General features: G+C 43.3%; 1 protein-coding gene across 3 annotated transcripts in view; it reads right to left on the reverse strand.

The window, feature by feature from the left end:
- KIF5C (kinesin family member 5C) overlaps positions 1-26859 on the reverse strand; it is a 160240-nt gene that overhangs the window by 111199 nt on the left and 22182 nt on the right. The window lies entirely within an intron of this gene.

Raw genomic sequence — 26859 nt, forward strand, 5'->3', positions numbered from 1 at the left:
CATAGTGTCGCAAAGAGTCAAGACACCACTAAAGCGACTTAGCGAGCATGCATGCGTAGTACATACATACAGTGGAATACTCCCTAGTCATTTAAAAAGAATGAAATAATGGCATTTGCAGTGACATGGATACATTTAGAGATTATTATACGAAGTGTAGTAAGTCAGTAAGTCAGAAAGACAAATACCATATGATATATGCAGAATCTAAAATATGACACGTGAACCTATCTATGAAACAAACAAAATCAAGGACATAGAGAACAGATTGGTGGTTGCCAACAGGGAGGAGGGTGGGAGAGTGTAGCACTGGGAGTTTGGGATTAGCAGATGCAAACTGGTATATACAGAATGGCTAAACAACAAGGTCCTACCATATAGCACAGGGAACTATAACCAATATCCTGTGATGAGCCATAATGGGAAAGAACACACAAAAAAGTATATATATAACTGAGTCACTTTGCTGTATAGCAGTAATTGACAAAACACTGTAATTCAACTTTACTTCAAAAAAATTTATTTTTTTAAAAAGAGATAATCTAACAAGATTAACATTTTTATTAGCATATTATCTAATAACAAGATTATTGGTCTTTCTGAGACCAACCAAGAGTAGTGACCAAAGTAGGGGGGGGGGTGGCAATGACTTATTTGATTTTTCTTCTATCTTTAAGAAAGAAAGAAAAAGAAAGAAAAAAAATTTCCCCAGCAAGATTAAAACTCACTCTGTGGAATTATCTTCAGACACTGAGTAGAGGAAGTGATTACTCAGAATAATCACTGGGACTTCCCTTCAATTGAATACACCTTCAATGTCAGGGACATGGGTTCAATTCCTGGTCAGGGAATTAAAAGCCCACGTGCCATGACTAGAGAATCCATGGACCACTATAAAAGATCCCACATGATGCAATGAGGACCCAATGCAGCCAAACAAATAACTATTTTTTTAAAAAAGAGAGAGTAATCACTCCCTTTCTGTCCCAGGTGTTTGTGTAACTTAACTCCTGAAGGAACAGAAGATGAGAAGTTCTCCCTGCACTGACCACCTTCTCATTAACGTCCACCAACACCACCACCAAACACTTTTGTTTCCAAATGCTTTTATATTTTATCTCATTTAATTCTCACACCAACTCCATGAGATACATATTATTCAGTTCAGTTCAGTTCAGTTCAGTCACTAAGTCGTGTCCAACTCTTTGCAACCCCATGCACTCCAGCATGCCAGGCCTCCCTGTCTATCACTAATTCCCAGAGTTCACTCAAACTCTTGTCCATTAAGTCAGTGATGTCATCCAGCCATGTCATCCTCTGTCGTCCCCTTCTCCTCCCGCCTTCAATCTTTCCCAGCATCAGAGTCTTTTCAAATGAGTCAGTTCTTTGCATCAGGTGTCCAAAGTATTGGAGTTTCAGCTTCAACATCAGTCCCTCCAATGAACATCCAGGACTGATCTCCTTTAGGATGGACTGGTTGAACCTTCTTGCAGTCCAAGGCACTCTCAAGAGTTCTCTCCAACACCACAGTTAAAAAGCATCAGTTCTCTGGCGTTCAGCTTTCTTTATAGTCCAACGATCACATCCATACATGACTACTGGGAAAATCATAGCCTTGACTAGAGGAATCTTCGTTGGCAATGTCTCTGCTTTTTAATATTCTGTCTAGATTGGTCATAACTTTTCTTCCAAGGAGTGTCTTTTAATTTCATAGCTGCAGTCACCATATGCAGTGATTTTAGAGCCCCCCATAAATAGTCTCTCACTGTTTCCACTGTTTCCCCATCTATTTGCCATGAAGAGATGGGACTGGATGTCATGATCTTAGTTTTCTGAATGTTGAGCTTTAAGCCAACTTTTTCACTTTCATCAAGAGGCTCTTTAGTTGTTCTTCACTTTCTGCCATAAGGGTGGTGTCATCTGCATATCTGAGGTTATTGATATTTCTCCCAGCAATATTCAGCTTGTGCTTCCAGCTTGTGCTTGTGATTCCAGTTTGTACTTCCTCCAGCCCAGCATTTCTCATGATGTAATCTGCAAATAAGTTAAATAAGCAGGGTGACAATATACAGCCTTAATGTATTCCTTTCCAGATTTGGAACCAGTCTGTTGTTCCATGTCCAGTTCTAACTGTTGCTTCCTGACATGCATACAGATTTCTCAAGAGGCAGGTCAGGTGGTCTGCTATTCCCATCTCTTTCAGAATTCTCCATAGTTTGTGGTGATCCACACAGTCAAAGGCTTTGGCATAGTCAATAAAGCAGAAATAGATGTTTTTCTGGAACTCTCTTGATTTTTTTGATGATCCAACAGATATGAGCAATCTGATCTTTGGTTCCTTTGCCTTTTCTAAATCCAGCTTGAACATCTGAAGTTCACAGTTCACATACTGTTGAAGCCTGGCTTGGATAATTTTGACCATTACTTTGCTAGCGTGAGATGAGTGCAATTGTGCAGTAGTTTGAGCATTCTTTGGCATTGCCTTTCTTTGGGATTGGAATGAAAACTGACCTTTCCCAGTCCTATGGTCATGGCTGAGTTTTCCAAATTTGCTGGCATATTGAGTGTAGCACTTTCACAGCATCATCTTTTAGGATTTGAAATAGCTCAACTGGAATTCCATCACTTCCCCTAGCTTTGTTCATAGTGATGCTTCCTAAGGCCCACTTGACTTCACATTCCAGGATGTCTGGTTCTAGGTGAGTGATCATACCATTGTGATTATTTGGGTTGTGAAGATCTTTTTTGTACAGTTCTTCTGTGTATTCTTGCCACTTCTGCTTAATATCTTCTGCTTCTGTTAGGTCAATACCGTTTCTGTCCTTTATTGTGCCCATCTCTGCATGAAATGTTTCCTTCAGTCAGTTCAGTTCAGTCGCTCAGTCGTGTCCGACTTTTTGCGACCCCATCAATCACAGCATGCCAGGCCTCCCTGTCCATCATCAACTCCCAGAGTCTACCCAATCTCCTGTCCATCGAGCCGGTGATGCCATCCAGCCATCTCATTCTCCGTCGTCCCCCTCTCCTTCTGCCCCCAATCCCTCCCAGCATCAGGGTCCTTTCCAATGAGTCAATTCTTTGCATGAGGTGGCCAAAGTATTGGAGTTTCAGCTTCAGCATCAGTCCTTCCAATGAACACCCAGGACTGATCTCCTTTAGGATGGACTGGTTGGATCTCCTTGCAGTTCAAGGGACTCTCAAGAGTCTTCTCCAACACCACAGTTCAAAAGCATCAATTCTTGGCACTCAGCTTTCTTCACAGTCCAACTCTCACCTGCATATATGATCACTGGAAAAACCACAGCCTTGACTAGACAGACCTTCATTGGCAAAGTAACGTCTCTGCTTTTTAATATGCTATCTAGGTTGGTCATAACTTTCCTTCCAAGGAGTTCAGTTCAGTTCAGTTCAGTCACTTAGTCATGTCCGACTCTTTGTGACCCCATGAATCACAGCATGCCAGGCCTCCCTGTCCATCACCAACTCCCGGAGTTCACTCAGACTCACGTCCATCAAGTCAGTGATGCCATCCAACCATCTCATCCTCTTTCGTCCCCTTCTCCTCCTGCCCCCAATCCCTCCCAGCCATCAGAGTCTTTTCCAATGAGTCAACTCTTAGCATGAGGTGGCCAAAGTACTGGAGTTTCAGCTTTAGCATCTTTCCTTCCAAAGAAATCCCAGAGCTGATCTCCTTCAGAATGGACTGGCTGGATCTCCTTGCAGTCCAAGGGACTCTCAAGAGTCTTCTCCAACACCACAATTCAAAAGCATCAATTCTTCCGCGCTCAGCCTTCTTCACAGTCCAACTCTCACATCCATATATTACCACAGGAAAAACCATAGCCTTGACTAGACAGACCTTTGTTGGCAAAATAATGTCTCTGCTTTTCAATATGCTATCTAGGTTGGTGATAAGTTTTCTTCCAAGGAGTGAGCGTCTTTTAATTTCATGGCTGCAGTCACCATCTGCAGTGATTTTGGAGCCCCCAAAAATAAAGTCTGACACTGTTTCCACTGTTTCCCCATCTATTTCCCACGAAGTGATGGGACCAGATGCCATGATCTTCGTTTTCTGAATGTTGAGTTTTAAGCCAACTTTTTCACTCTCCTCTTTCACCTTCATCAAGAGGCTCTTTAGTTCCTCTTCACTTTCTGCCATAAGGGTGGTGTCATCTGCATATCTGAGGTTATTGATATTTCTCCTGGCAATCTTGATTCCAGCTTGTGCTTCTTCCAGCCCAGCATTTCTCATGATGTACTCTGCATATAAGTTAAATAAGCAGAGTGACAATATACAGCCTTGACGTACTCCTTTTCCTATTTGGAACCAGTCTGTTGTTCCATGTCCAGTTCTAACTGTTGCTTCCTGACCTGCATACAAATTTCTCAAGAGGCAGGTCAGGTGGTCTGCTATTCCCATCTCTTTCAGAATTTTCCAGTTTCTTGTCATCCACACAGTCAAAGGCTTTGGCATAGTCAATAAAGCAGAAATAGATGTTTTTCTGGAACTCTCTTGCCTTTTCCATGATCCACCAGATGTTGGCAATTTGATCTCTGGTTCCTCTGCCTTTTCTAAAACCAGCTTGAACATCAGGAAGTTCATGGTTCACATATTACTGAAGCCTGGCTTGGAGAATTTTGAGCATTACTTTACTAGCATGTGAGATGAGTGCAATTGTGCGGTAGTTTGAGCATTCTTTGGCATTGCCTTTCTTTGGGATTGGAATGAAAACTGACCTTTTCCAGTCCTGTGGCCACTGCTGAGTTTTCCAAATTTGCTGGCATATTGAGTGTATCACTTTCACAGCATCATCTTTCAGGATTTGAAATAGCTCAACTGGAATTCCATAACCTCCACTAGCTTTGTTCGTAGTGATGCTTTTTAAGGCCCACTTGACTTCACATTCCTGGATGTCTGGCTCTAGGTGAGTGATCACACCATCGTGATTATCTGGGTTGTGAAAATCTTTTCTGTATAGTTCTTCTGTGTATTCTTGCCACCTCTTCTTAATATCTTCTGCTTCTGTTAGGTCCATACCATTTCTGTCCTTTATCGAGCCCATCTTTGCATGAAATGTTCCCTTGGTATCTCTGATTTTCTTGAAGAGATCTCTAGCCTTTCCCATACTGTTGTTTTCCTCTATTTCTTTGAATTGATCGCTGAGGAAGGCTTTCTTATCTCTTCTTGCTATTCTTTAGAACTCTGCATTCAGATGCTTATATCTTTCCTTTTCTCTTTTGCTTTTCACTTCTCTTCTTTTCACAGCTATTTTTAAGGCCTCCCCAGACAGCCATTTTGCTTTTTTGCATTTCTTTTCCATGGGGATGGTCTTGATCCCTGCCTCTGGTACAATGTCACGAACCTCCATCCATAGTTCATCAGGCACTCTATCTATCAGATCTAGGCCCTTAAATCTATTTCTCACTTCCACTGTATAATCATAAGGGATTTGATCTAAGTCATACCTGAATGGTCTAGTGGTTTTCCCTACTTTCTTCAATTTAAATCTGATTTTGGCAATAAGGAGTTCATGATCTGAGCCACAGTCAGCTCCCGGTCTTGTTTTTGTTGACTGTATAGAGCTTCTCCATCTTTGGCTGCAAAGAATATAATCAATCTGATTTCGGTGTTGACCATCTGGTAATGTCCATGTGTAGAGTCTTCTCTTGTGTTGTTGGAAGAGGGTGTTTGCTATGACCAGTGCATTTTTTTGGCAGAACTCTATTAGTCTTTGCCCTGCTTCATTCCGTATTCCAAGGCCAAATTTGCCTGTTACTCCAGGTGTTTCTTGACTTCCTACTTTTGCATTCCAGCCCCCTATAATGAAAAGGACACATTTTTTGGGTTTTAGTTCTAAAAGGTCTTGTAGGCCTTCATAGAACCATTCAACTTCATCTTTTTCAGCATTACTGGTTGGGGCATAGACTTGGATTACTGTGATATTGAATGCTTTGCCTTGGAAATGAACAGAGATCATTCTGTCATTTTTGAGATCGCATCCAAGTACTGCATTTTGGACTCTTTTGTTGACCACGATGGCCACTCCATTTCTTCTGAGGGATTCCTGCCCGCAGTAGTAGATATAATGGTCATCTGAGTTAAATTCACCCATTCCAGTCCATTTTAGTTAGCTGATTCCTAGAATGTCGACATTCACTCTTGCCATCTCGTTTGACCACTTCCAATTTGCCTTGATTCATGGACCTGACATGCCAGGTTCCTATGCAATATTGCTCTTTACAGCATCGGACCTTGCTTCTATCACCAGTCACATCCACAACTGGGTATTGTTTTCTCTTTGGCTCCAAGGAGTAAGCGTCTTTTAATTTCATGGCTGCAATCACCATCTGCAGTGATTTTGGAGCCCAAAAATGTTTCCTTGGTATCTCTAATTTTCTTGAAGAGCTCTCTAGTCTTTCCCGTTCTATTGTTTTCCTCTATTCCTTTGCACTGCTCACTGAGGAAGGCTTTCTTAGATATTATTAGCTCCATTCTATAAACTGGAAAACTAAGGCCCAGGGCCACCATCAGCTCTGTCAGTCTGGTGAAATAACTTTAAGTCTCTGGTTTCAAGAATTCTTCCTTTATATTATGCCGATCTCCTAAATTGCTAATGGAAAAGCAGGAGACACACGAAACAAAAGATGTTTGTTCAGACATGAAAGACTGAAGCAAAGTGATTAATGAGGTAACAAAAGACAGCCCAACCACAGCAGAAGTCAAGACAGTGTTCAGCATTAAGACGGGACTGACAGGAATCCACTGAATAAAGAAGGGCCTAAGATCAGGGAAGAAGGTCAAGATTGGCAAGAAGGTGGTGGGCATGCACACAGCAAGCCTTCCTTGCAAAAGAAGACATTAAAAACAGATAAAAGCCAACCAGAGGCAAGGAAAAAGCAGATGTTAAGACTTGTTATGAAAAGAAGGACTTACTCAGAAAATTTTTAGAATTTTTCAGAGCCAAACAGTCCTTCCAGGTCATCCAAACCCAACATTGTGTTTTACAAATAAACAAGATTGGGAGAGGGTAGACGATCTGCAGAAAGTTACCTAGTTAATTGGGTAGGTGGCAGGTCTGTCTAGAATCCAGACCTTCTGGCTCCCTGTCTTGTGTTCTGAGTTCTGGCTTTAGAATCAATTATTCTCCCTGAACATCAAAGAAACAACAAGCATGAGACTCTGGAACTTTTTTCCCCCTGCTTTCCTTTCCATCATTTCTATACTATTTCCAAATATACAACTGATTAGTTCAACAAATAAAGAGTCCTTGCTATGACAGCTGGAGCAGTACAGCAATGGAATATCAACAGAATCACCACCTCTCAGAGTTAACATGAACTTGAGAGTCAGTCTGTCCCACCCCCTTTTAAGCACAACTCATCTCCACAGTCTAAGAGACAACAGGGAACCCACTTGAAACTCAACTAGCTCTAACTGTTAGAAAGTTTGTTCTTGTATTGATTTATTTAAAATGCTTTTATTTATTATTTTTTTATATGCTGGTTCTTTGCTGCTTTTTGCATAGGCTTTCTCTAGTTGCAGGGAGCAGGGTTACTCTGTTGTGGTGCGAGGCCTTCTCATTATGGAGGCTTCTCCTGTTGTGGAGCACAGGATCGAGGCATGCAGGCTTCAGCAGTTGCAGCACACAGGCTCAGTAGCTGTGGTGCATGGGCTTAATCGCTCTACAGCATGGGGAATCTTCCCCGACCAGGGATCAAACCCATGTTCCATGAATTGACAGGTGGATTCTTATCCACTGTGCCACCAGAGAAGTCCTTTGTATTGATTTAAAATCTGCCTCTCTGAAGCATTAGATCTGACACTATCCTCCAAGTGTCAGAACAAGACAGACCAAGGCTGAGAGACCTGCCTCCCTCGCCACCACGGTAGCTTTGTTTCACTTTGGGAGCTGAGTGTTCAAAGTCCAAATCTCTTTTCTCTGGAGAAAGACATATGTGCCCCCTTCATGAAAGGGGTATAGATTTGTCTTGCTTGAAGGACTCCAAAGATATCCAAAGTTAAGACATCAGTAAAACATTATATTAGCTTGCACAAGAATAAATCAAATAAGATAAGCTTCCAAACTGTCCAGGACTAGGCAAACAATCTGAAAGAATGTTTCCAAAACATTAGTTAAAAAGCAGGAAGTCTTTAGGTTAATGGTGATATTTATTTTTTTAATCAACACAAGTATTCTGGGAGAAGAAGTTCTGTGTTGCTTATTGAAATACAATTCATATCCCATGAAATGCACCACTTAATAAGAAGGTACATGTCAGTGGTTGTCAGAACACTCACAAGGTTGTGCACTCATCACCACTGTCTAATTTCAGAGCATTTCATCATCCCAAAAGGGAGCTCTGTACCCATCAGCAGTCACTCCGCAGCCTCTCAATTTCCCCAACCCTAAGCAACCATATTGGAGTGTGAAGTCAAGTGGGCCTTAGGAAGCATCACTAGAAACAAAGCCTATGGAAGTGATGGAATTCCAGCTGAGCTATTTCAAATCCTAAAAGATGATGCTGTGAAAGTGCTGCATTCAATATGCCAGCAAATTTGAAAAACTCAGCAGTGGCCACAGGACTGGAAAAGGTAAGGTTTCATTCTAATCCCAAAGACAGGCAGTGCCGAAGCATGTTCAAACTATGTACAAGCTAGCAAAGTAATGCCAAAATTCTCCAAGCTAAGCTTCAACAGTACATGAACCGAGAACCTCCATATGTTCAAGCTGGATTTAGAAAAGGCAGAGGAACGAGAGATCAAATTGCCAACATCCACTGGATCATAGAAAAAGCAAGAGAATTCCAGAAAAACACCTACTTCCGCTTCATGACTGTGCTAAAGCTTTTGACTATGTGGCTCACAACAAACTGTGGAAAATCCTTAAAGAGATGGGAATACCAGACCACCTTACCTGTCTCCGACAAAACCTGTATGCAGGTCAAAAAGCAACAGTTAGAACCAGGCATGGAACAATGGACTGGTTCAAAATTGGGAAAGGAGTATGTCAAGTCTGTATATTGTCACTCTGTTTATTTAACTTATATGCAGAGTACATCATGTGAAATGCTGGGCTGGAAGAAGCACAAGCTGGAATCAAGATTGCCGGGAGAAATACCAATAACCTCAGATATGCAGATGACACCACCCTTATGGCAGAAAGCGAAGAGGAACTAAAGAGCCTCTTGATGAGGGTTGAAAAGAGAAGAGTGGAAAAGCTGGCTTAAAACTCAACATTCAAAACACTAAGATCATGACACCCGGTCTCATCACTTCATGGCAAATAGATGGGGAAACAGTGGAAACAGTGATGACAGATTTTATTTTCTTGGACTCCAAAATCACTGCAAATGGTGACTGCAGTCATGAAATTAAAAGATGCTTGCTCCTTGGAAGAAAAGCTATGACAAGCCTAAACAGCATATTAAAACACAGAGACATCACTTTGCTGACAAAGGTCTGTATAGTCAAATCTATGGTTTTTCCATTAGTCATGTATGGATGTGAGGGTTGGACCATAAAGAAGGCTGAGCACTGAAGAACTGCTGCTTTTGAACCGTGGTGTTAGACTCTTGAGAGTCCCTTGGACTGCAAGGAGATCCAACCAGTCAATCCTAAAGGAAATCAGTCCTGAATATTCATTGAAAGGACTGATGCTGAAGCTGAAGCTTCGATACTAACCAACTCATTTGAAAAGACCCTGATGCTGGGAAAGATTGAAGGCGGGAGGAGAAGGAGATGACAGAGGATGAGACGTTTGGATGGCATCACCGACTCAATGGACATGAGTCTGAGCAAGGTCCAAGAGATGGTGATGGACAGGGAGGCCTGGCGTGCTGCAAAGAGCTGGACGCCACTGAGGGACTGAACAACAGCAGCTAAGCAACCACTAACCTATTTCTGTCCTTCCAGATTTGCCTGTTCTGGAATTATATAATATGTAGCTTTTTGTGACAAGTTTCTTTCAAATACAATGTTTTCAAGGTTCATCCATGTTGTCTCATGAATCACTTCATTCACTTTCAAGACTGAATAAAATTCCATTGTATGCATTTTATGAATGCATTCACCTACTGATGGACATTGAGTTGTTTCTAGTTTTTGGTTATTATGAGTCCCACTATAAACATTCATGGGAGGTCTTTATGTGTACATTTATTTTTATTTCTCCTGGGTATATAACTAGGAGTAGAATTTCTAAGTGATACAATAACTCTATGCTTAACTTTTTGAAGAACTGACAAATTATTTTCCAAATTGTTTGCCATTTTACATTCATACCAGCAGCATATCAGGGTTCCAATTTCTCCACAGCCATGCCAACACTTGTAATTATCTGTTTTCTTTATTATAGCCATTCTAGTGGGCATGCAGCAGTGTTTCTTAGTAACATGAGAAGAAGTTTTTAAATTGACACATGATTTCAATATATATTGTGGATACAGAGGTGTTCCCAGGCATTATAACACATTGTTTTGCTGGTATCTTAGCATTTATACAATGACCCAGGAGGAAAGAATCATTTTATGAAACCTACAAGTTGTACACATCCACATGCTTTAAGAAAGAGAACAGTGGACCAGGAGGAGGGGATTTATAAAAGGATTTAGAATAGGCGTTCTCTACTTCTCACTCCAGAAGCCTATGCTGAATGTTGCCCAAAGAAAGCAGACTGCCAAAAGGTGGAAATGAAGCCAAATACTCTTCAACATAGCTCCCATTTCTCTGAAGCTCAGTTTCCTCATCTGTAAAACAAAGCCAATAATATACACAATTCAGGCCTCCTGTGAGGATCAGATGCTCGTGCAGGAAAGGATCCAGTGATATGCCTGCTGTTACAGCAGATGCTCAAGACATGGTCAGTGCTATCCTGTAATAAAAAACCTGAGTCCATTTACACTGGGCATTTGTATTGCAAAATTACTGAGCAATGACCCTTTAAAGGAAGGAATGGCAATATGTGACAATTACTCACAATGTAGTAACTCCAAGACTTGGCGTGCTGGTGCCCTTACCACAGTCAAGTGCCAAAGGACACCTTGGGCACCCAATCCCCCAGGTCTGCCACTCGTGAGCTCTGCACCCGCAGAACTCTGAGGCCCCTTAATTTCCAGGGTGGGGATATCCCTCAAAAATATTACTCTGTTCTAAGGCCACCCTCTACACTCTTTAAAAATAAATAGAATTTCCATGTTCAGCCACAGAGACTTTTCAGGGAAGCAGAGGAGCTGAGTCTGGTGCAGGTACTTGGACATGCCAGCTTTGCGATCACAGCTCTGGAGCCTCCAGGAAACGTCTGTGATTTTATCAACTGCAAACCTAAAGCAGATGCATCCAGGGCCCTGACGGCATCCTCACAGTCTTCTTCATCTCCACGCATGCTGGCCCAACCTCCAGCACCTGGGTCTCTGCCTGAGGACTTTTCTGGCTCAGAGCCCTCTCTGTCACCTGCGGCAGGCCAGAGGACTCCCCAGCAGCAGCCCAGCAGTCCTCAGTCAATGACTGACTGACAGGAGTTGGGGCTTCAGCTCCCTCACCCAGAGGTACCAGTGGAGGTGGGGTGACTCTGAGGCAAGTATTCCACACTGGCTCCCAGAGTCCCCACTGGGGTAGAACTCGCATTGTCCATGGTGGTAACTTGCGTGATGACACGCTCTCTGTTGGTTTCTTTCTCTTCCTTGCCTTACTTCTCCATTCTTCGGTGCGTCCAGGAGTCACCTCCCATAGAAATGTGCACTCGAATCCCTTCTCTGTGTTTGCTTCTGGGAAGGCCCAAGGTAAGGCGAAATCCCAGACGTTCTGCTCTTTCATTCAGTAAGTGTGTCCCTAAGAGATTCTGGGTTTGTTGAGTCACTGTTAAATATGGAGCCATCACATTTGCTTCACGTCCAGACAGGAGGGTGAGTGGAAACTGAAATGCTTATCAAAATTTAACAAGCCGTGGGCTTGGGACACTATCCTAGAAAAAGAATCTTTTTCTTCATCAAAGGGTGCTGGTCACTTGCCAAACCTTGGGCCCGTGGGGTGCCCGGAGGATTCCCAATTTCTCACTTACACGAAGGAGGGCTCCAAGCTCCCGAAGGCCCTGACCTAGCAGAGCGCCTTGCACATGATGGTATAAAGTAGGCGCTCAGTACAAGTCTGCTGCTGCTGACGATGACTAATAGCTGCAGGCGAGCACCCAGGGTGCCAGGACACTGTGGAATGTCCTGTGGTGCTGGGGGCTGGAGGGAGGGAGGCAATCTACACTCACTGTATTGGGCAGGCCAAAAAGTTTGTTCAGGGTTTTTCCCTGCACCGTCTTACAGCAAAACTCAAACTTCTTGGCCAACCCAATCTCTCTCCAGCATATCAGAAATGTCACTTGTTACTAACCATTCTCATACCTGACCTCCAAGGTTTTAGCAGCCATGGAGTTACCCTCTTTCTGCATCCCTTTACTCCTCTTTACCCAATCCCCTACCTTCCAAAGTCTCTGGAACTAGCAAATTCCCAAAGCAGAAAGAAACCCCACTGCACAGAAGCATCCCATACCCAGCAGTGACCAGCTCTCCCCATCACCGATAAACTCTACATAACCACCGTTATATTAGTTGGATCCACTAACCTGTAAATGTAGCCTCACAGGGAGACCCTGAAGCCAATCAGTTGGACTTCTCCTATCAACTGAACCCTCCAGCTCCATCTTCTCCCCACCACTCCATCGCCTGCCCTATCTGTGCTGGGATGACTCCGTGACTGAGTATAAAACGCTAAACCAGAGCTGGGCCCAGACATTCTCATCTCCTGCCCCACATTGGCTCTGTGCCCCAAGGAAGGTGGCTGGTGCCAGTTCTGGCCAAAGCCAGGGCTGTTCCCAGGAGAGGCTGCCATAAAACTGACATCCACCAAGCAGCAATCGGCTTCCACCAGAGCTGCCAAGGCAATGCCAACCTCTGCAAGTCTTGAGAATGAACAAAAGCAACAAACAAGTGTGAGTCTTGTAAGCCTTCCTCCTGCAGGAAAGCAGCCTCAGTTCTTTCCTTTCAACCCAAAGTCCTGCTGGGTGGACACACAAGCCCTGTCAAGATCGCAGACAGCTATGAAAAAAAAAAAAAAACACTCTGGGAAGGCAAACTGCCCAAGTGATAATGAAGAAATTCAGAATTATTGTCTGGCTAAAGGGAAAAATGAAGATAGAAGTGTTACTTTTGTTAGGAAAATTAATGAAGTCTGTGTTTCAAAAGTAAGATGCTTATTTGTATGTGATTTTTATTTCATATTGAAATACAGTGAGCTCCCCTCAGTCTCCACTCACTGTTCTGTACCCTCGTCCACCAACACGGACAGTTTAGGAGAGAGTCAGAGGAACTTGTTCTACTGCCAGACCTCACACCCACACACTCTGTCACCTTAAACAATTTACCTCTATTTTCCGGGTCTCCTCCTCTCTGTAAAGTAAAAGACTGGCTCATTCCAGCTCCAGAGCCATTCCAACTGGCTCACTGTAATAATATTGAAGATCACAGGGTTCTGGAATTTTTCCCCATAAGGGTGGCTTCTGTCTTGATACATAGAGCATGAGAGAACATAATCTTTAAACTGGGAGTTGAGTTCAACATTCTTGAATAAAACTGTTGCTGTGGTTATTTCAGGAGATGTGGTTTTCTGACAAGTCAATTCTGAAGAAAAAAAGAAAAACCAAACCTTTCTCACTGGAGAAGAGGTGAAAAGCTATTTCACTGAAGGTATTATTTTGCCAAATAGAAGAGAGTAAAACTGACTGTGAGCCTTCTTACTGGGGCATGTTGCCCTGGGAGCAGCCTCTTGGGTAAAGCACTGGGCAATCCAGGAACTGCCCCTCTGCACACCTCCCCCCAGGAGGCCAGGGCTCCAGGTGACACGGAACAACACGGAAGCCACATGGTAACACACGTATGTTCTGTTCCCTTTACCTAAAAAATGAAACAAAACTTTCCCCCAAACCTTCCCTTGGTTAACAGTGCATACAGAGGCTTCTGACAAATGGGCACTGCAAATATTTACTAGAAATTAGCATTCTACTCATTTTTCACTCTTCAGAAACAGCTTATATAATTATGATTCTCCCATGTATTAGATGGCAATTTTGCTCTTATGGTATGTTCGGGTCCCTTGTCTCTATTTGTTCCTCATGATTTTGGAAGCCAAACGGGAATATTAGCTTCCCTTTCTGGAGAATAACTTCCCAAGATCATGTGCAAAGCAACAATTTGAGCCGAAACTAGGATCCAGAATGTCTGGTTCCCAGCCAAGCCTTCCACCCATAACACCATATTGCATCCTGTCACTGATCCTCCAAGAACATATTTAACCTTCAACTATAGATTTTCTAAGAATTCCACATAGTTGGGTTTAGGACATGACACAGTATAATCCAATATGTAAAAGCAATGGCTTCTTTTACATAGTACTGAAAAAATGACTCCCATACATTACAGGAGAAAAAAATGTGGCATAAAATAGAATAATTACATTAACCCAAACCAGCAGTAGTTGTTAAGTTCAGGGTAACTATGTCACGGTTTGAGTCTAGGGTGCCAGCCCCGTGTGAGTAGACAGCACTATCACTATAAAGGTGAGTTGCTCTGTGCAGACTTTAATAGCTCTTCCACAGCCAGCAGCCTAGAATGGATGGGCTACAACTCAGGCTGCATGAGGCTCATGCGTCTCAGTCCAGTGAGACCATATCCTCATCCAGGAGAAGGGGAGTCTGACCCATAGAGGCAGGCTTACCCAGTTAGCCAATGGGGTTCTTGGGACGTGCCCCAAAAATGTACTTGTTTTAAAGATTTAGTGTTGCTGAATTCAGCCACGGTTTTGTAATCAGTAAATCTAAAAGAAGTTGTTTTAAGTGTAAAGGACACAGAAGCCTTGCATCTTTCAAAAGATTTTAAAATTTTACTTGGAGGATAGGACATCATATTTATCAGTACTCAAAAGCAGAGACATTACCTTGCCAACAAAGGTTCGTCTAGTCAAGGCTATGGTTTTTCCTGTGGTCATGTATGGATGTGAGAGTTGGACTGTGAAGAAGGCTGAGCACCAAAGAATTGATGCTTTTGAACTGTGGTGTTGGAGAAGACTCTTGAGAGTCCCTTGGACTGCAAGGAGATCCAACCAGTCCATTCTGAAGGAGATCAGCCCTGGGATTTCTTTGGAAGGAATGATGCTAAAGCTGAAACTCCAGTACTTTGGCCACCTCATGCGAAGATTTGACTCATTGGAAAAGACTCTAATGCTGGGAGGGATTGGGGGCAGGAGGAGAAGGGGACAACAGAGGATGAGATGGCTGGATGGCATCACTGACTCGATGGACGTGGGTCTGGGTGAACTCCGGGAGTTGGTGATGGACAGGGAGGCCTGGCGTGCTGCGATTCACGGGGTCGCAAAGAGTCGGACACGACTGAGCGACTGAATTGAACTGGACTGAACTGAAGGTACTGGAAGGGCTAGCTGGCCACAAACAAGGCGGGATTTAAACAGCAGTCTCCCAACACTTTATTCTCCCTGCCCACACCCCTTCTCCTGTGATGACCCAGGCAAAATGCAGAACCACCTCACAGTGGGTCCGTCCCTACTCCATACCAGCAATGCGCTCACAGCAACTTGCCCGCATACGTCTCACTGTTATAACTGTTCCCTCCAACTGGGAACTTGATACCCTTCACCTTGTTATCTGTCAAAGCACAACCTGTTCTCTCAACCTCATACCAACGTTATCTCTCCCAAGATAAAGCCTTTTCTTGAGCCTCTCGAATAGATGCTTGCTGTCTCTTATTTCATCTCTCTCCCTCTCTCTCTCTCATTCATTGCTTCTTTGAACTTCTATGACACTTTGATATGCTTCCAGGAAGACTCTGATCTCTGATCACAAGCTCCTTCATATCAGTCACCTGGAAGCGCTACATTATAAGAAAACAGGATCCAGGTCAGAGATTAGGGTGAGAAAATTTATTTGAGTGACTCTCACCTGCCAGACTCTATGTTCTGCCTGGGTCATCACAGATTTTGCACAATTACTCTCTAAAATAACTATCACTCTTTGAATTTTATAAGTGACAAGGTCAGATTCAGAGAAGTCCCCGCCTTGCACAGGGTCACAAAGCCTGTATTCCATTTGCACACAGTGTCAGTGAGAAGCAATTAATAAAAAGCAGCCGAAACCACTTTATGAATTGCAAAGTATTGTACACATATTTGTTATCAGCATAATGACTAATATTACCCTTTCATATATTTTTTAGTTATTAAAGGACAATTTTTCTATCTTACCCATCTTTGGATTCCCTGTAGTATTTATGATAATTATTAAAAGTGTTTAATAGCTGTTTAATTTGGATTTCAGATGTCATGTCTTGAATTACTAGAATTTTTAAATTTTCCCCCCAAATAAAAGCTGCCATTTATTGAGTAGCTGCATGTGCCAGACACAGACTATCTCTAATCTCCATAGCAATGGAGGGAGGCTGGTATTACTGTCCCATGTTATAGATGGGAAAATCAGAGTCCAGAGATAATCGGGAACAATCACACAGCTAGTAAGGAGCAGAAGGAGGGGGATGGGGTTTCAGAGCTCATGACTCCCCCCATTCCAGACTCAGGACCACAAAGATCCACCTAATTCACCTACATACCATCACAGTCCAACAGTGTTTCTGCATCAGAGATGGTTCCTGTCCCTTATGAGGACAGAAACATTATTTTCTCTTACACCCACAAGCACTGAGACTCCCCTCTCAGATTCCCCTCAATAGCATCACACAGCTGGATATATTTTGTATAGTGTTACCAACATAGAGTTCCTCTTCTTACCACGTTATTCAACAAATATTAATAGACTCCTTCATGTGCCAGGCACTGTTCTAGATACTGGGAATTCAGTGGTGATAAGATATGGGTTCCCTGCCTTTGAAAGTGTTAGTTACTCAGTCATGTCCAGCTCTTTACAACCCCATGGACTGTTGCTTGCCAGGCTCCTCTGGAATTCCTTTGGAATTTCTCTGGAATTCTCCAGGCAAGAATACTGGAGTGGATAGTCATTCCCTTCTCCAGGGGATCTTCCTGACCCAGGGATTGAACCCGGGTCTCTTGCACTACTGGCAGATTCTTTACCATGTGAGCTACCAGGGAAGCTTTTATTCAAACAGAGTGGGAAGAAACAGTCTATAAGCAGTGAGATCGTAACAGAGATCAATTCTGCTGGTGTTCTGATGGGATGGAAATACAGAGGGTCAGGACCATGGCATGGAGCATGTGACAGAGAATGGGGGCTTGAAGGCTTGCCAGCCACAGGAAGGGCAACAGGCAGGGTACTCCAGGCAGAGGCAACCAAGACAGTGCAGCCTTGAGTTAGGAAGCACTGGGCTTATTGGAAAGTGGGCTGATGTATTTGGAGGGCAAAGAGCAGGGTGGTATGAGATGATGGGAAAGAGCCATGAAGAGGGTCGGTGCTAGAAAGCCAACCTTGTAATGTACTCTTTTTTTAAACTGCTATATAGTTAAGGACTTCTCAGGTGGTGCAGGGGTAAAGAATCCACCTGCCAATGCAGGAGATGCAAGAGACATGGGATCAATCCCTGGATTGGGAAGATCCCTGGAGTAGGAAATGGCAACCTACTCCAGTATTCTTGCCTGGAAAATTCCATGGGCAGAGGAGCCTGGGGGCTACAGTCCAGGGGCTCCTAAAAAGTCAGACATGACTGAGCACACATACATAGTTGATTTGCAATGTTGTGCTAATTTCTGCTGCACAGCAAAGTGACTCAGTTATATACATTCTTTGCTTATATTCTTTTCCATTACAGTTTAATTCAAAAAAGGTACATGCACTCCTATGTTCATAGCAGCACCATTCACAACAGCTATGAAACAACATAAATGTCTATTGAGAGACAAACGGATAAAGCTGTGGCACATATATACAATGGAATACTACTTAGCCACAAAAAAAGCAAAAGCATGCCATTTGTAGTAACATGGATGCACCTAAGGATTATCATACCTTTTAATGCACTCTTAAGCAAAGGAATGCCCTGACTTGACTTCTGCTTTTATGGCGCAGACGGTGAAGAATCTGCTGGTAATGTGTGAGATGCAGGTTGAATCCCTGGGTTGGGAAGAATCACTGGAGAAGGGAATGACAACTCACTCCAGTATTCCTGCCTGGATAATTCTATGGACAGAGGGGCCTGGAGGGTTATAGTCCATGGGGTCACAGAGAGTCAGACACAACTGAGCAACGAACACTTTCGTTTTCCTTTAAAAATATGACTTTGTATGCTCTGTAGGGACTTGGTGTTTGTGGAGGCAATGAGAAGTAAAGGAAACATGAAGACCACTTAAGAGGTCTTTTAGAAGTCCACGAAGAAAGAGGACAGCTTGGGTGGAGTGGGCAATGGAGAAAGAAAGAAGGTGGGTTGGGGGCGAGGGTGAAATGCATGTTGCAAGCATGGATGACAAAGAACCACCGGATGGATTCTTGCAAATGTCCAAGAGTCAGATACAATGATCTCGATACAAGAGTCAGAGACCTCAGGCCACTTAAAGTCAACCCAACATCAAGGCTGCCCAGGCCAGGAAGGCCTTATTCATCCTTATTCTCAGAACACTCTTCAGAGATTGCCTCTCCTCCTTCAGCCTCAGAGTTCAAGCATGCTAACTGAAGTCATCATCCAAACAGTCCAGAAATCAAGGTGAGAATAAAGCCCGAGGTACCTCAAGTCAACATCTCTCATGCCCACAACAATCCCACGGAAGAAACGCTATCACACATAGCCCCACATGACAGGGGCAGCAGATTCCCTAACACCACTCAACTGAGACATGGCAGATCCATGATTAAGCCCAGGTCTGCCTGACCCCATTGCCCATGCTCCTCTGCGTACAGAATCCAGAGACTTCACTGTGGGGCGAATGAACTTCAAAGCATCTGGAGTGACCATGAGTTAATAACACTCATTCCTGAAACTACTCTGGGTTCTACTCCTTGACTTCCATTTCCTTCACTTTTTTCCAAAATTTTCTAATTTAAAAATACTTTTGTTTATTTATTTAACATACAACTGTTGATGTTCTCTTGTGTCAGGCAACCTGCCAAATCTTAGCAGGCCAACAGTGACAAAGACATAGCCCGTAAGAACCAAGAGTCCAGGGTCTGACTGGGGAGGCAAAACAGCTGGCAAGGAAAGTGGTTTTCCTCTCTGAGGTCCTTTAAACTCCATGGATGCTAAAGTTAAACTGGAGATCTGGCTGATATTTTCAGGGACTTGGTGTCACACTGGCCTCATTACGTAGATAGCTTCACAGATTCATTCCATTTTATTATTCTGCAGGAGTTCTAATAAAAAAAAATTGTCAGCTTAAAAAATGTGAAGTCTCAGACAAAGTAGTCCTTTTCTATTTTAATCAGCCTTCGGAATGTTGCAGGGCGAGCAGCGCCTCTCCAGACAGTTGGGACTGATCCTAAGAGCGCTGCTGGGAAGGGTAGAAAGACAGGACGCTTCTCAGCTGTTGGAGCCACAGCACTGCGGAGGGCAGAAATCATCTCCGTGAATCCCAGGATGGCCCCAGGGAGTAGAGAATATTCGAATGCCTGATTCACAGTCAGAAAAAGCGAGGCTTACAGTGGAAATGACCTGTGCAAGGCTGTCCAGTGAGTAAGTGTGGAATGGAACCAGGACCATACTCTTAACCCATCTCCTGTGACTAAGGGATTCGAAATATAAAAGTGGGGATTGATGGACCAAGCTTTGTCTGGAGGAGAGAAATCCTAGAGAGTGATTCGTGATAGCATATTTAAGATATTTTTCAAATAAATTGAGACAGCTGCTCTCCATCTCCCTTGAGGGGAGAAGAAAAGACTTTCACCCTCAGCCTGACAGGTGAAGTCTGAATGTCCAGCCAGTGGGGTCTCGATGGACACTGGCAAGCTATGGTGTCCCTTTAATTGTCAAACCGCAAATGCTTCCTCTTCATCCTACTCTTTCTTCAAGGGCCATTTCATATCCCATCTGCTGAGAAGTCTTTTTCTCTGTTTATTTGCTTCTTCTTTTGAGAATGTGTGTTTTCTCTCCCAGTTGAATGGCAACTCTGGAGGGAAGCAGCCAGGCCCTACCCCATCTCCTCTGTCTCTGACACACTTCTCTGGAAAATGCAAATGGATAGTGATTCTCTAAGTTACCATCTGAGCTGCCTGGAAAGCTTTACTTTTCATGCTGGTGAACAAGAATGACTTCACCACATCGATTCCATTTCTGGGACCGTGGGCAATGCTATAATATAAGGAAAGCCAGGCCAGCCAAAACTTTCAGTGTGAATGGTAAGCAGTAGCACTTGAGTAGGTTGGAAAGATCTGAGACAGGGCAGGGACTTCCGGCCTGGAGACTACGGGCTGGATCTCCAGATGCCCTCAAATGACAGGAAATCACTGCTCTTACTCTAAAAGAGCCTGAGGAGAGGCCCCAGTTGGGCCGAGAGGCTACAGTTGGATGTATACCCCAGGCCTCTCTACCGGTCTTCCTCAATTCAAGAAGCCTCATAAGACAGCACCAGAGAGCCCCAAAGGGCTGGCTTTTGGATTAATCTCTTTTTGATGGGTCTGGAAAGCAGCTGCTACTTGCTTTGCCCTCGGTTTTCTAACATCATGATGCCCTGAGCACCAAGACTCCCTGCGGGAAAAGTCCCTTCCTCCCTGTGCTTCCAAAAGATCAATGAGCGGGTATTTGCCTAGATCGCCTCAGTCTTCATTTCCACAGCCACCTGCTTCCCCCTAGGCACTCTTGTTTGCTCTCTTCCCTCCTCTCCTGCTGAATAGTCTCAACATCAAGACTTGGCTAGCATTTACTTGCAGAATTTACTGAAAGGAGAAGCAACTTCCCGCCTCTCTCCTCTGTCTCTCCCCCTCCCTCCCACCCAGGGGAAGTCTTGCTCTTCCTCCCTCCATCCTAGGGAAACCCATCCTCCTGCATCCCTGGCCCTGGCTCCATCTATCCCCTCCTACATGTGTCTCTGCCAGCTCCTCTTCCATTCATTAAGAACACGCCCATGTCTTTACTATTCTAAAACAAATACTCCCATCCACCTTATTTCTACCTCAACATACCAAGCTTCTTAGAAAAAAGCTGAAAACACTGCCTGTTTGCTGCCTCTGATTCATTCCTCGAGCAATGCTGGTCCCTGTGCTAAACGGGTACCAGCAGAGGCCTCTCCATTGTCCCACAGGCAAACCCAGCTACACTGCTTCTGTCATCACTGTAGAGCCCCCTCTGCAATGTCTGCCCGTGTGTCTACCTCCCGCTTCCAGCAGGATTTCTCCTGCACCTCTGCATTCTCTAGGTGTTCCTCTCACTTCTTTCAAAACGCTGGCCTGCCCTAGGGTAAAGTTTTTGTCCCCCTTCCCTCTCTAAAGCATCATTCCCCAACTTAGAGCTTTGAGTGCCACCATCACAATTTTTTGGAGGAGGAAATGGTAATCCACTGTAGTATTCTTGCCTGGAAAATTCCATGGACAGAGGAGCCTGGTGGGGCTACAGTTCATGGGGTCACAAAGAGCTGAAAATGATTGAGCACGCACGCATCACAATTTTTGTGATGTACTACCCACTCAAATTTTTTTAAGGTTTTTTTTGATGTGGACCATTTTTAAAGTCTTTATTGAATTTGTTACAATATTGCTTCTGTTTTATGTTTCTGTTTTCTGGCTGTGAGGCATATGGGATCTTAGCTCCCTGATCAGGGATCAAACCTGCACCAACATGTGAAGTCTTAATCACTGGACAGCCAGGGAATTTCCCATTCACTTTTAATTTACCATGTTTCTTTAAATCAATTCATCTTTCCTTAAATACACTTTCAATGAAACTTTCATACTACTATTATAAGTGAAACAGTAGTATTAAGTGCTATAAGTAAAAAGCAGTAAAAAAAAAAAAAATACAATGAAAGTAAAGCCATATTAATCAATTCTAGGCAGATACCACTGCCCATCAGGGGCTCCAAACCTAAGACCTGCTTTTTCCTTTCACTACAGTTTGAAACTCCAAAGTATTTGAGATTAAAGGATAGTACAACACTGAGGCTTTCTCTTTGATAGAATCAGATGGATTGAAAGAGGAATGAAAGGGAAATAACTTCTCACTATGTAATTCAATATCTTCTAAGGTCATGTCTGCGTACAGCTTAAAATTATCAGCTACTGAGATAACACCCCTACTCAAAGCTAGGATTAGCTCTTACTCCCCCATGGTTCTCTTCAGGGGACTTACAATTGTGACTTCTCCAATAGTTGACCATATTTCTTAGCTCCATTCTACTTGTCCTTAGAGAATGAAATTATGGACATAAAATTGACACAAGATAGGCAACAAACACCTTAAAGGTCAGAACCGGTGCAGAACACCAGGAATCCATCCTGGCTGGAGCCCAGATCTACCCCAGACAGGGCCATCCATCGGGGCTGGAGGCTGGAATGTGTCCAGAGACTGCCCGTCATCAGCATCTAATCTATCAAGAAGAAACCACACGACAGCCAACATCTGAAAAATTTACATGCCAAATGCCACACCATGCACCTCATATATATGTTCTGTAATCTTCACAACATCCCTATGAGTTTGATGCTATTATTATCCCCAATGTGAGGAAACCAACATTTAAAGAAGTTAAGAAATTTGCTAAAGATTTCCAATAAGGGGCAGATCCAGCTTTGTACCAAGTGTGTCTGACTCCACAGCCCAAGCTCTTAACTCTTCTGCTTCCCCGATGCTCAGACACAAGGCCATTTTTAAACTTCACAAACCTCAAAATAACAGCCTGCTGCTCTTAAGCACAATTAAGACAATGGGCTGACACAACAGGAAAACTGTTCAATATAGAATTAAACATAATTACTGGTGTCCTCTAATTGTTTGGGAAAATAAGTTTCTCACACTTGACAAGCTATAATTCTGGTGTGTGGGGGGAGAATGTTTGAGTCTTCACTTCTGTCTGTGAATCTCCAACACATGCAGGGAACACTGGTCAGATTTCAGGGTGAGTAGTAGGATGGCTTGAGGCTTCCTAGGTGGCTCAGCAGTAAAGAATCCACCTGCCAGTGCAGGAGATGTGGGTTTGATCCCTGGGCTGGGAGGATCCCCTGGAGAAGGAAATGGCAACCCCCTCCAGTATTCTTGCCTGGGAAATCCCATAAACAGAGGAGCCTGCAGGGCTACAGTCCATGGGGTCGCAAAGAGTTGGACACGACTGAGCACAGATGCATGCACCAGCATGGCTCAACGGTATCTTTGGTATGTAACTCAGAATCAAATAAGGTAGAGCTTGGAGGGATCTTAGCCATCCCGTCCAACCTTGCATTTTATACATGGGGAAGTCAGGGCCCAGAGAAGAAATTTCCCAAGAACATGCAGGTCTCTGCCTCCTGCTCAAGTGCTCAGCACACCTCCCTGTTTAGACAGGTTTATATCAGACTGCCTAAAGCTGAAAACCTGGCTTTACCACTCAGTAGCTATGTGACCTTGGGCAAGCTACTTAACCTCTCTGAGTTCAAGTTAGAAAGATAAGAAGAACTATTTCATAGGACTTTGTGAGGATTAAGTGAGCTAATATATGGAAATAATGCCATCTGCAGCAACAATGACGGACCTAGAGATTGTCATACTTAATGAAGTAAGTCAAAGAAGGAGAAATATCCACCCCTTACCTATGGATTCTAAAAAGAAATGATACAAATGAACTTATTTACCAAACAGAAACTAACTCACAGACTTACAGAATAAACTTATAGTTGCCAGGGGGGAAGGATGAGAGGAAAGGATAGTCAGGGAGTTTGGGATCCGCAGTGTACACACTGCTATATTTAAAATGAATAACCAACAAGAACCTACTGTATAGCACAGGGAATTCTGCTGAATGTTACATGGCAGACCGGATGGGAAGGGAGTTTGGGAGAGAAGGGATATACGTATATATATGATTGAGTCCATTTGCTATCCACCTGGAATTATCACAACATTGTTAATCTGCTATACTCCGATATAAAATTAAAAGTGTTTTTTTTTTTAATGAGCTAATACATGCAAACACTTGAAATGCTACTTGGGTACATGACATCTGGTCAATACATTTAGCCATTTATACTACTACTTTAAATAGTAAGCTACACGTGGTTGACAGGCCTTGGAAATATTTTAAAGCACTCACTGGGGATGTCATGAACAGTAATAAGTATGTATTATGTGCTGAGGAGCTGTTAGAGGAGATGGCCAACATCTACTACACAGAGCTCAAACTATGAACCAAAGGAGTTTAGCCAAGGTTCATTTAAGGAGGGAGATGGGCACAGAGCCAGACCTTCGCTCCTTGTACTGTGCTACTTAAACACTGTAAGTATCAGTGTCAGACGCCCTGATCTCACAGATACACTTGCTTATTTGGATAATCATATTTCTAGAAAAGCAAATTCAAAAAGAAAAAAGTAACATGAGCAAATATTTATTGAATATATACTTAGTAAACTGACCCATTAAGTGGCTCAGACAGTAAAGAATTTTCCTGCAAGGCAGGAGACCAGGTTCAATCCCTAGGTTGGGAAGACCCCTTGGAGAACAGAATGAATACTCCAGTATTCTTACCTGGAGAATCCCATGGACAGAGGAGCCTGGTGGGCTATAGTCCATGAAGTCATAAAGAGTAGGACATGACTGAGCAACTAACACAAACACACACTTAGTAAAAAGCACTAGGCACTATATAAGATACAAAAAAAACTAGGGCAGGGCCAACAAAGGCAAGCTTGGCAAATACAGGCATACTCAGAGATACTGTGGGTTGGATTCCACAGGACCCATAGGATTTCCATACCATTGCAAAAAAGAAATGTCACAATTACTGCAATTGCAATATCACAATTAAGTTGACTCACACAAATTTTTTGGTTTCTCAATGCCTGTAAGTTATGTTTATACTACAGTGAAGTCTTCCAACTGTGCAATAACATTGATCTAAAAGTAACAATGTATATACCTTAATTTTAAAATATTGCTAAAATATGCTAACCATCATCTGAGCCTTCAGTAAGCCATAATCTCTTTGCAATAGTAACATCAAAGATCCCTGATCACAGGTCACCACAAACATTACAATATGATGAAAAAGGTTGAAATGTTTGGAAAATTACCAAAACATGACAGAGAAAATTGGAAAAATGGCACTGATAGACCTGCTTGACACAAGTTTGTCACAGACCTTCAATTTGCAAAAAAAATGCAACGATGTGAAGTGGTTTATTGCGAAACACAAAACAACAAGCTATGCCTGTCCCTTGAACTGTGTCCCATCTCTTTCCCGTGGCAGACATCACTAATCAATCACAGCATGCTTGCCCTCAGAGCTCAATACAGCTCAAGTACAATTCTCAAACCAGCGCTCCACTGCCAGTCCACAGGCGTTGCCTTTTTGGGGATGACAGTATAAGCAGGAAACCCAAGCCTGATGCATGGAACTAAAACTCAGCAGGGGCCAACAACTATTTTTACTTAGGTTCTTTTGATAAGACACTTATATCTAAACAGCTAAGTACACAGATTTCATCTTGTGTGTGTTTCAGGGTGAAGGTTCAGAACATCCAAACAATGATAGATAGAAGCCATGTGAGATGTTCTTTCTCATAAGGTCTTTTGTCAGAATACATAAGCACTCCAAAAATATCTTCATTCTCTCCAGGCTTCCAGAAGAAAAACTAGCAGCATCTTCATTTGAAAGATAAGACATGTAAAGGAACAAAGACTGCAAGGTTCTGATTAAGATACTCTGGCAGTTAGCAGTTATCTTGGTCTTGCCCCCTGTAGGACCAGTGGGAGGAGAACTCAGAACCAGAAGAAATGAAACAAACCAGGAGAGGCAGAATCCAGACCTGTGAATGGCGCTCCCACTGGCCTATCAACCAGAGGAGGTATTGCTGAGGCTCCTCATATAAGACAGGGGGCATTGAAATGTAAGGAAAGAGGGCCAGGATTTCTGTCTGTCCAGGACCAATTCTAACTGTTAGAAAGAATGAACTCAGTAAGAGGCCACCTCCATGCACAGCCCACCCACAGGAGAGGCAAGAAGACCCTACCTAATTCAAACCAGAAATGTTGTTTAAAAAGAATTCCTTGTTCATAATTGGGGGCTTCCCTGGTGGCTCAGACAGTAAAGAATCTGCCTGCAATGCAGGAGACCGGGGTTTGATCCCTGGGTTGGGAAGATCTCCTAGAGCAGGGCATGGCAACCCACTCCAGTATTCTTGCCTGGAGAATTCCATAGGCGAAGGAGCCTGGCGGGCTCACAGTCCATGGGATCGCAAAGCTTGTATGGTTCCAAGTAGAGATAGAATACGGTAGAAGATACTGGCTCTGTAAATGTGTTTTTAAAAAAAAAAAAGACTAACTGAGGCCATGTCTCACATAAGTCATTATCCAGATGGCAAATAATGTTTTCTCTTCAGAGCCAAAGAGAATGATGGGGAGAGGTTCCCAAAACCAGACTTGGGATGGGGCGATACGCAGAGAGGGGCCTGCTACAGGGTGCCTGGCATGGGGGCGGGACATATGCCCAGGCTAGCTGCCACAGCAGCACTGAAAGTTGCTTAAAAACATTCAATTGGTAAATAACCTGCTATAAAGAACAATGAAACCATTTATCTCTCAGTTTAAAACCTTCTCTGTTCTGTTTCAATGCATTTTCTTTTTAATTTTTTGAATAAGAAAAATGTTTGCATGGTTCCAACACCAAAAAGCACAAAAGGGTATATAGTACAGTGAGAAATCTTCCTCACAACCCTGCCTTCCACCCCCCAGATGCTA

The sequence above is a fragment of the Bos javanicus genome, chromosome 2 (genome assembly GCF_032452875.1).
Source record: "Bos javanicus breed banteng chromosome 2, ARS-OSU_banteng_1.0, whole genome shotgun sequence".
In the NCBI taxonomy this organism is placed as follows: domain Eukaryota; kingdom Metazoa; phylum Chordata; class Mammalia; order Artiodactyla; family Bovidae; genus Bos; species Bos javanicus.